We start from the raw sequence: 10,363 nt of genomic DNA on the forward strand, positions 1-10,363 counted from the left end.
AATATAATTAATGTGTCGCTTTCATCTTTGATAAGAGGGCATTGGTAAGAGGGAATTAAATGCTTTCGCCTAACTCATAAAGGATAAACTACATATGTGATAGAATGTGTCATTTCTAAAAATAATAGATAATAATAAAAAGAAAACCAGAATCATAAGAGTGAAAATAATGAAGGATTTAAAAGAAGTCTTTATATGGTTATAAGAAGAAGTAGAAGACATTTAGAAACCATCTAACTTTATGGTTAACATGTCAGTATTATCGAAACTCAATAAAAACCTCAATGATTCAAAATATTGAGCAAATATCTGTATTAAAAGCAAACAAATTAAAAATTAAATTGTATTTTCTAACGAAAGGGCAGTGCTAAACACGAAGCACACAAATTACGAATTTAAGATGAAAAACGACGAAAAGAATGCACTCAAACTTACAAAACCAAATCAAAAGTGAATACTATGCAACAAACAATAACAACAATAAAATGTATAGAAAGAAACAATGAAAATAAAAACAAAAACAATGCCGCCACGACGCCATCGAACCGAAATCAAAAGCGAAGCAGAAGCATTAAAAGACAAAAAATCAACGAAAAACGACAAAAGGAAGCAAAAATTGAAATATAAAAAATTCGAAAGAGGATGCTAATGCTGACTGCCGAATAAAATAGATAGGCTGGCGAGCAAGCGAGCGAGTTGGATGAGCAGAGAAAACAGAAAACGAGGCAGGACGCAAAAGTAGCCGAAGTCAAGCAACTATGATATGCCAGCGGACCAACGTACAGCGAGCGGACAACGCTACGTATACGCAATCAGCAGATTTTTCACTTTGCTTATTACTACATACATACATACTTTTGGGCGAGCGTGCGTGCTTATGTGCGAGATTTAATTATGTATGCGTAAACTCTGCAGAAATGTCGACAGACTGTGGTCGAAGAGAGTTGTTTGCTGCTGCGCTGCCACTGTTACGGCTACCGTTTTAGCTACTAGCTTGCTGCTGCTGTTGGAGTTAGGGTTTGCTGCTGCTGTAGGCTTCAATTGTTGTTGTTTCAGCTGAAGCTGTACAGTTTTAGGTGATGGCGTTGAAGTTGTTGTTTGTTGTGCTTTCATCACTGAACTGCTGCGAGTGTTGCTGCTGTTGCTGTTATTGTTGTTATCGTAGTAGCTGGCATTTGGTGCTGCCACGCAACGTACTTTTCTCTACTCATTTAGAGTCATTCGTAAGTACGTTACACACAGATTCATATATAGTATATATGTATGCACATATGTTCTCTTATACATATATACAGTCAGTTATACTTTTCTCGTTACTGTTACTCGTATATACCGTTTGGAGCCGTTGAAAAAGTTGTAGCAGCATTAGTTGTGAAAAATATGTTTTTATGTGTGTTTGTACAACTTTTTTTTTTAATTTTCACTTGCTAGTACTAACTGCACAACAACACACACATACACAACACACAGTTAGACTATTTTGCTTAAATTTATATATACATATATATATATATATATATACTATTTTTCATTTGGTAAAACCACAGCTTTTTCGTTGGAATTTCGCATACTCACCAACACACACATATGCTTTTAAAGGCAAGAAATTTCCACAAATTAAATTTTTCGCAATTTTTTGGCTTTTTCTCAAAACAAAACTTACTTTTTGCACTTTTGGATTCACATTTTTCTGCAGCGATTATTTCACACGCTTAAAATTTGCACGAAAATTTCAGAAAAAAAAATTTTTTCCAACCATCCCAAATACAAAAACAAAAAAATTCTCTACTTTCTGCAATACTTTTTTCTAGCTTTGCTAGCAAACGCGCTGATTATGCGAATACTTGCGTTTATTAACTGCGCATTGGACGCGTTCCACAATAAGACTGACTGATGCGAGCAAGGATGCTGTGCTGTGCTGCGCGGCGCTTAGCTCGCCGAATATGCCACACACACGCCACTAACTACTTACTTACATACATATGCATATGTATGTGCGTGTGTGTGACTTCCGATGTTTGGCTTTTTTGGACTCGGCTAACACGAATTGTATGTTGTGTGCTGAGTTTGATTTATATTATATCTGGCAGCATCGGTTGGCGCTGTGGTGGTGTTAGGCGGCGCCGGCGAAAGCGAAATATAAATAATATCAGCCAGCAGCTAGCAGTTGCCTAACAGAGCAGAGCGCGCGCTCAGCAGCAGACCTGTAGCTAAAATCGCCGCCAGCAGCATGCTCATTAACGCCAGCGCCGCTGCCTCGGTCGCTTTGCGGTTTGCTGCTGCGTCGCCGTCGGCAATTGCATTATTTACATTGATTGCAGTTTCTACCTTTTGGTGCTTTTATTGCATTTCTTTTTCATTTGCTTCGGGCAAAGCCATTTGCTGCAATGTGAGAATTTTCGGCTTGTAAACTAATGGACAGCAAATTAACGGAAATTAACGAGTGACACACGGAGTACAGCAACGTGGACGAGTCGTTTTGCAGTAGTGCATGCTCATGTGTAGTTTTTAATGAGGTTTTTATGGCAATGTTTGTGTCCAAATTGATAGTGAAAGGAGGCAAATTAATTTTTGGTAACGGCAGTTTGAAAAGTTTGTATCGGTTCTATGAGGGGTCCACCTCCTTCAATGTACAACATTCGCCACACTTAGGTTAAAGCAGTTCAGTAGGCACATCTTCGGCGACCCAGTGACATGTCTGGAATTGACATTAGCCGACTTAAGAACTTTATAATAGAGTCCAAGCGCTTTGTTGTATCATAAGGGCCTTAGAGATCCGTCAGGTGTATCCGGGTATCACAAAGGACAGTCGAAACTGTCCAAGTAAGATTCTTTGCAGTATAGGGAGATCTACCCTTCAAGCTAACCTAACCTATGAGAGGAACTCTCAAGAGTTGAATCTGGAACATAACAAGACAATTGAATAAATTTATATAAATTCCACAATATTCCATATAAAATTCAAACCATCCGGAAAGTCCTAAAAAATTCTCAAAAATTATCTTAAATTATTATAAAATAAAGTTGTTCTAGAAAGCTCTAAAGGTGGCCCGAGATCAAATTTCAAATAATTCATGAAAATTTGTATATCCAAGGAATTTTTGTACTCTTTGTAACTTGGATTTCACGATCAAGTTACAAATCAATAGAAATGAAATGAAATCGGTATTGTCCAGTTCTAGCTTCCGTTCTGTTCCAGTCGTCTGCCATATTGCTGATACCGAATCGAATATCCCTCGTAGTTCGGTGCCAGTTGGAGATTCCAAGTGTAACCAGGTCGAACACTTTCAAAACTGGAGTGTTTTCGTCCATACGGACAACATGACCTTGCCCGCGTAGCCGCTGTCTTTTTATTCGCTGAACTATGTCAATGCCATCGTATAACTCGTACAGCTCATCGTTCCATCGTCTGCGGAATTCGCCGTTTTCAATGTTCTGAGGACAATACATCTTGCGCAAAATTTTCCTCTCGAAAACTCCTAATGTCGTCTCATCTGATGTTGACATTGTCCACGCTTCTGTACCATAATGATCATAAGGATCCCATTAGGGCCTAACAAAATCTATTATTCTAATCGGTGTATTTCCATATATAGACTGTCCGTTTGGAACTTCTAATAGGTGGGATTTTAACCGAATATTATAGAATAAGGACAGCTGCAGTAAAGGTAAAAGTCTGTTAATGTTGTCTTGAAGAAGCCAAGGTAAAATCATTGCACTTTAAACTGGACCGGCTTTCGCTTTTATTGAAATTAAGTGAGGTCTTCACCCTCAGGATTTGGGCTCAAAGAACTTGGTCTATACAAAATCGTATAAATATGAAATATTACACATTATTTTAGTTTTAATTTTAATACTACAAATTATTTTTCCGCAGTGCACAATCTGTATTGCCACTCTCCTTTCACGTGCATTCACAATTGTTTGTTTTACTTCCCTTCGTTTGCATTGTTCTACAAAAAATTTTTGTTTTCAATGTAAACAAACATAAGCGAATGCTAAAATTTGCGCTCTCACACAAATTTCTCGCTACTCATTAACAGCCACCCTCAATTTGGCTTTACAAATTGTATACTCGTGTAAAACGCAGCCACCAGTCGCAGCTCAGCGAAAGTCTCATTTGTGAAATATTTGATATCCTGCGGATGCGACAAGGCAGCCGACGCTGTTGGACTGACATTGCCATTGAGCTTATAACATGATTATAAGTAGCAAGTTGTAGTTGCACGAGAGGTTATATGTTTTTATATGCTTGTGGAAACCCTGTTGGAATGTTTATTCCTCCTTTACCATTAGTAGTTTTTCTCCAATAGCAGACAATTCTGTCAAAATCTTAAGGTAGTCCATTTTTAGAGGAGCGTGGAAATAGTCCTCCAACTTCAAGTTGACTTTAAGCGACATTTTCTTCACAAATATTAAAAAAAAATAAATACAGTTGAACTTCCTTAACTCGAAGTCCTACATAACTCGAAATCTTGAATTGACAATAGAAGTCAAATTTCATACAAATTACCTACCAATTAGTCTCTTTAATTCGAAGTTTTTTGTGTGGATTATGATGATTCGAGTTAGGGGAAATTCAACTGTTTTTTAGTTTTTCTTAATTTTTCATAAACCTTTCTCACAGGCTCACAGTTCCACTCTCCCAACATCGCGTGCTGCAATCTGGCCATTTATTATTTAGCTCTGTCTCTCTGCAACTCATAGCTTCTTACCCCAACCATTATTACATATTTTTTTACTACTTACACCTTTCTGTCCCCTTTCCGCATTGTCATAGGTCACAAGTCATTACGGAGTTTAGATTTGTTTTTGTGTTTTTTTTTTTATTTTACTCATCCTGACGTGCGCATAAGTACGAGTATGTAATTGTTGCTTGCACCACCAAAACCTTATTACTGGTTCGCTTTCTCGTTTATGGTTCTCCAGTAATGATTTAACAACCCTCATTCTTAGCTTTCCTGCAGCTCCGTAGCTTACTTACGGCTTGCAGTTTAAATTACTTCGTTTTTTTGTTTTTGTAATTTTTGTTGTTCTTGCAAATCTTTGTTGTTCTTGCGCGAAATGCATGGAAATTGAATTTGACTTCAGCAGTAGCGCCGCATTGCGTCATAACCGGAGTTGCCGTGAAGCTGCCAAAGTGAGTTATCGTGAGCTATTACAAATCACTGTGTGCTGCTGACTGCTGACGATTACCGGTTGACGCGTGCAGATTGCATTATGCTGCTGACTGCGCTGTCAGCGTCGCTGTTAACGTTGTTGCTGACGCAGATGTTTCGTTCTCAGAGCTGTAGCCTCTTTAAAGTGAGCTTGCAGTTAGGTAAAAAACAAAATGTACAAGGAATAAGATTTACAATCAGAGTTCTTCAATTTTAATGTATCGTAAATTTTGTACCAAAATCATCCCTGATTCTTATAAATAATTTTTAAAGTAATACTTCCTTGTTGAAGCTCTTGAGCTTAGTTTGGAACTCTCTCAGAACTTGACACTAAAAGTGATCAACACAAATTATAGACAAAAACATGACGATCTTCAGTTCACAAAAATGGAAATGTTCAGTAATCCTCAGGGTATTACCAGAGGTATTTTGCAGAATTGAGAACATCTCTAAAGAACGATTTCGCTTGAACAGGTCGCTTTATTCTAATTACAGAGATCATAGCCAACATTAAAAGAGATCACATAAATATTTGTCACACTTGTTTGTAAGCAAAATAATACCCGTCAAAGTAATTAAATTCATGTAAGGCAATATCAAAATCTCGATTATTTGTTTTCGAGTTCTCAGAGAGTTTGGTAGAGGAAAACCAACTTCAAATTTACTGATGCAATATAAATAACACTATATAACAAAATCGGTAATTTTTTCTGGGTATTGGACCCTTGACCATTGAAATATTGTCTGGAAGCATTTTGATGAATCTACGAAAGATTTGTAAACACCTCCATACTACTATAAGCATCAAAAATAAAAAAATATCACTTAAGATGGAATGATGAACCAGAAGAGTTTATATTGTTGTAACCTCATCAAAAAATTGAGATATGTATTAGGTCTACAACTTTGCTTCCGCCGTTTTTTTTGTCAATTTAAGATTTTTTTTGTATAAAAACGATTACAAATGTCGATGAGCCTCAGCCGCACTTTTCTTAGAATTAAAAAAGAAAAGCAAAATTTCCCGCAAATGTCAAGAATTCGGCTCAAAAAGTGACATTTTCAGTTGAGAATAAGTTTGGGATGCAAACAGATCTCTACAAATATTTTGTTGGGTTAATGTTGACTCAAATGTCCAAGATCGATATAAAACGATTTAATCGACCAATGCTTGACCCTAGAGACATTCCCGCAAACGTCGAGAATTCGGCTCAAAAATAGACATTTTCAGTTGAGAATAAGTTTGGGATGCAAACAGATCTCTACAAATATTTTGTTGGGTTAATGTTGACTCAAATGTCCAAGATCGATATAAAAAAATCGATTTAATCGACCAGTGTTTGACCCTAGATACGTCTATTGGAAAACGACATCTATGTATATAACCTAAATCTTGAATTTAGGTCCAATATGACATCACTAGTGTTCCTCTTTTAGAAACCAAATAATTTGAACGACCGACTACTTCCGGACTATTAGTCGATAATCTATGCATTAACAATAAACACACTATATAAATGTAGAGTTTATTCATATAAAAATAGCTGTTTTTCTACAAAAATTTTCGCAGCGCATTGTTTGTATGTGCGTCTGCAGTCTTCAATTTTTCGTCTGTGCTGACGTCTAAAAATAAGTGAAATGGCAAAGACGTAGACATTGGACGTTGATGACTTTGTGTCCACAATACTATGTATGAACGGGGAACATACATACCCACATTGAAAATAATATATAAAAGTATAAATATTATATATAAGTACTTAGCGTAGTAGGTTTAGTACGAGACTATTATACTATAGGTTTGGGTACGAAATCCAACTATGGAATATTGTAAGCTTATAAAATAAAATTAATTTTAATGAAGATAGCTCTACATATTTAGAACATATACCCTTAGAACAATTTCAATCGACCTCAAAGCGTTGGAGAAGTCGGGCCAAATATATGCATAGTAACAGTTGCATACGATGTCAAATTATATTTTTCAATTCTACTACCAAATGTAAGACTGTGCACCATCCTTATACATATATACATGTACAGACAAATATATTTATATATCTCTAGCATTTATTTGTCGCTTGCCTGTTTGCCGGCTGCTTGTTTTTCCGCGATCGTCTGAAAATTTTGTTTTTATATTTTGGCGCTTTGTATTTTCACACCATTTTTGTGTTTTTAATTTAATTATGACTTTTAAATTATTATTGTTGTTGCTATTATTATTATTATTACTTTTATTACAGCACTAATTGTTGTTTCCTTTTCACATTGGTTGTTTGTGTTTTGCTTTCGAAAGTACTATAAATGTGAAAAACATGGACAAATTTAGAGAGTTTTCTAGCGAGCTAAAAGCAAATATGATTGATTACATAGTATATATGGATATATATTACTCACATCTGTTTAATATAAAAACTCATTTAATATGAATATAATGCATCTGATAACTCAAAAATCGTGGGTTAATTAAAGGAAGATATTGACAACTCCACAAAATATATATAGTTTTCAACTTGAGTGATTTTGGGTCTGTATTTACTTTATAATATAAACAAATATGTGCCAACACAAGGTCTCAAAAACAATCGATAGTGTTTTATTGAGGACCTCAACGACAATATTTGATCATATAGAGACATATAATAAACTTCGAACTTTTTGATCCGCTTTTCCGCTACTGAGAAAGCGGATCAAATCAGCTTCTATTATTAAGCCAGATATTTTTATGTTGAGAACATTTTAAAATTTTTTTATATTTTAGCAAGCTTATATTAGGCAAATATCTCCCTCCTACCTTTTTCTCTTTTGAATTTCACGGTTATGTATAAAGCGCTAGAGAGCTCGTATCTGGCAATATTATATATCTTTGAAAGGTCTTGACATAACATACAAAACGACGCTATGCGTGTAAACATTGAGTTCACTAACGCCGAAATTCGCGCTATTTTAAAGTTTTCCTTCGTTAAAGGCAAATCCGCTAGAGAAACGTTCCGTGAGGTTAATGGTGTTTTGGGGAGTCTATCACTTCGAACTGCGAAGGAATGGGTTCGATGATTCAGAACTGGTGAAACCGATACAATGGATAAGCCAGCCGGCGGAAGACCTGTGACGACGAATACTTGAAGTTTGGGTGCCGCATGATTTGACGCAAAAGAACCTTCTGGACCGAAATAACACCTGCGATATGCTGCTGAAACGGAACAATTCGACCCATTTTTGAAGCGGATGGTGACTGGCGATGAAAAGTCGAAAAATGGAGCACAAACGACAATATCAAACGAAAACGGTGGGATTGGAAGGGAATCATCCACTATGAGCTGCTCCCATATGGCCAGACGCTTAATTCTACCAAATACTACGAACAACTGGAACGCTTGAAGCAGTCGATCGACCAGAAGCGTCCAGAATTGGCCAATAGGAAGGGTGTACTGTTTCACCAGGACAACGCCAGACCACACACTTCGTTGATGAGTCGTCAGAAGCTACGGGAGCTCGGAGGTTTTATCGCATTCACCATATAGCCCGGACATAGCGCCAAGTGAGTACCACCTGTTCCTGTTCATGGCGAACGCGCTTGGTGGTGTAAAGTTGAACTCAAAAGAGGCTTGTGAAAAGTGGCTGTCCGAGTTCTTTGCAAATAAGAAGAGGGTCTTCTACGAGAGGGGTATTATGAAGTTGCCGTCGCATATTTGAACTAAATCTGATCACTTTAACACTTTTTATAAAGTATTGAATATTTTTAAATACTATATTATTTATGAAATATTTTTTTATTATTTTGAAAATTAAAATTTTTTTTTTTTTCAAATAATTTAATAAAATAATTTAAAAAAGCAATAACAATACCAATGACAACATTTTCAGGCAAAACGGCAGTCTTGTTTTTCGTAGAGTTCTGTTGTCACCTTCAGATGACAATTGATTTGTATGCTTGTGCCCACTTTGTGGGTCCAAAAATAATTCGCAATAAATTTTTAAATAAGAATTCCAGCAATTTGCAACGCGTCCCGGGCGCATATGTGTGCATACAGACATAATTATATGCATATGTATATATAATGATATATGGACGCATAAAACATAACAGCCACACACACAGAAGCATGCTCATTACTTCCTTGTCATTCAAGGTTCATTTGAGAATTGCAAAAATTTGCAGATTTCTTTAATTTTTTGTTGTTTTTTTTTCTTTGTGGAGGTTGAAAATTTCACAGCTTAAACGATAATAAAATTAAGCGAATTTAGTGCGCTTCGTCACTTACCCTTATGCGCGCATGTAATGAACGAGATTGTTTGTTTGTTGAGCGACGGCAGCTGACGATCTTTAGTTGGACACGGAGCACTTCAGTACCACTGTTTGTATGAAACTTAATTTAATGAGCTTTTACTGTTTGTAAGTATGTATATTTGAACCGAGCGCTTGAACTTTTCTCACTCCACGCACAAATTTTCAAGGCACTTGTGGCAAGTGCAGCGCACACTACGCCACAAATCGCGACCGGCGAGTTAATTTAATTCAAATCCACGCACGTATACACTTACACCCACACAGCAATGAAATAACAACAAGAAAAACACTACAAATATGTTAATACACTTCAACAATGCCAACAATTGTATTGAAAATAAAAATCACTTACTGGATTAAACGCGAGAAATATGCGTAAGAATTCCAATTGCTGCATGAAACAAAAAAGATCGCCAAAAGTAAAACAAAAATGTTTTTTTTTTTTAATATCTGCGTATATCTAAAATGTCAGCGCGACCGTTTGCGCCCGTATCGCTAGAACGCTTATCTCAAACTGATCGCAGTGATCGCTCTAAGATCGTTTGTGGAACGCTGTGGCGCTGCAAAAGAGCTCCTTGCATCACTACTTGACTGACTGACTTCGTGGAAATTTCAAATTTCTCGAAGACACCGCTGCAGTGAGAGTGGGATTTGCGCACTCTGTAAGAAAAATAGGTAAAAAGGAAAAACGTCAAAGAAAAGAAAAAGAATTGTGCATGCACTTGTCGCTCAGCAGCCACCCTCGCTGATGAGCCGATGACTTGGGAAAATGTGTAGTATCGTAGGAAATCAAAAGCAAAAACAAAATTCTCACAGAGAGAAGTCAGCAAGACATATCTCGACGCAAAAGCAAAAACAAAAAAATAAATGTCTCGCCGCTGTCTTTGCCACATCTAAGTCAAAGCCAACACAACACAAG

At 36.6% G+C, this 10,363-nt stretch overlaps 1 protein-coding gene across 5 annotated transcripts in view; it reads right to left on the bottom strand.

Annotated features, from left to right (window-relative positions):
- Positions 1 to 10,003, bottom strand: part of Alk_0 (ALK tyrosine kinase receptor) — a 34,454-nt gene extending 24,451 nt beyond the window's left edge. Inside the window, exons 1-2 of one of the 5 annotated variants that reach the window (XM_054234917.1) lie at positions 9,797 to 10,002; positions 9,419 to 9,733 (exon numbers count right to left, since the gene is read on the bottom strand). The gene's annotated coding sequence lies outside the window, so the exon portion shown is untranslated. Of the gene's footprint in view, positions 1 to 855; positions 1,504 to 1,663; positions 1,875 to 9,418 lie in introns of those variants that run through there. The other 4 variants (XM_011188864.3, XM_011188861.3, XM_011188863.3 and 1 more) reach the window with 4 other exon arrangements.
- Between the last annotated feature and the right edge of the window lie 360 nt (positions 10,004 to 10,363).

Source organism: Zeugodacus cucurbitae, chromosome 6, assembly GCF_028554725.1.
Source record: "Zeugodacus cucurbitae isolate PBARC_wt_2022May chromosome 6, idZeuCucr1.2, whole genome shotgun sequence".
Taxonomy (NCBI): domain Eukaryota; kingdom Metazoa; phylum Arthropoda; class Insecta; order Diptera; family Tephritidae; genus Zeugodacus; species Zeugodacus cucurbitae.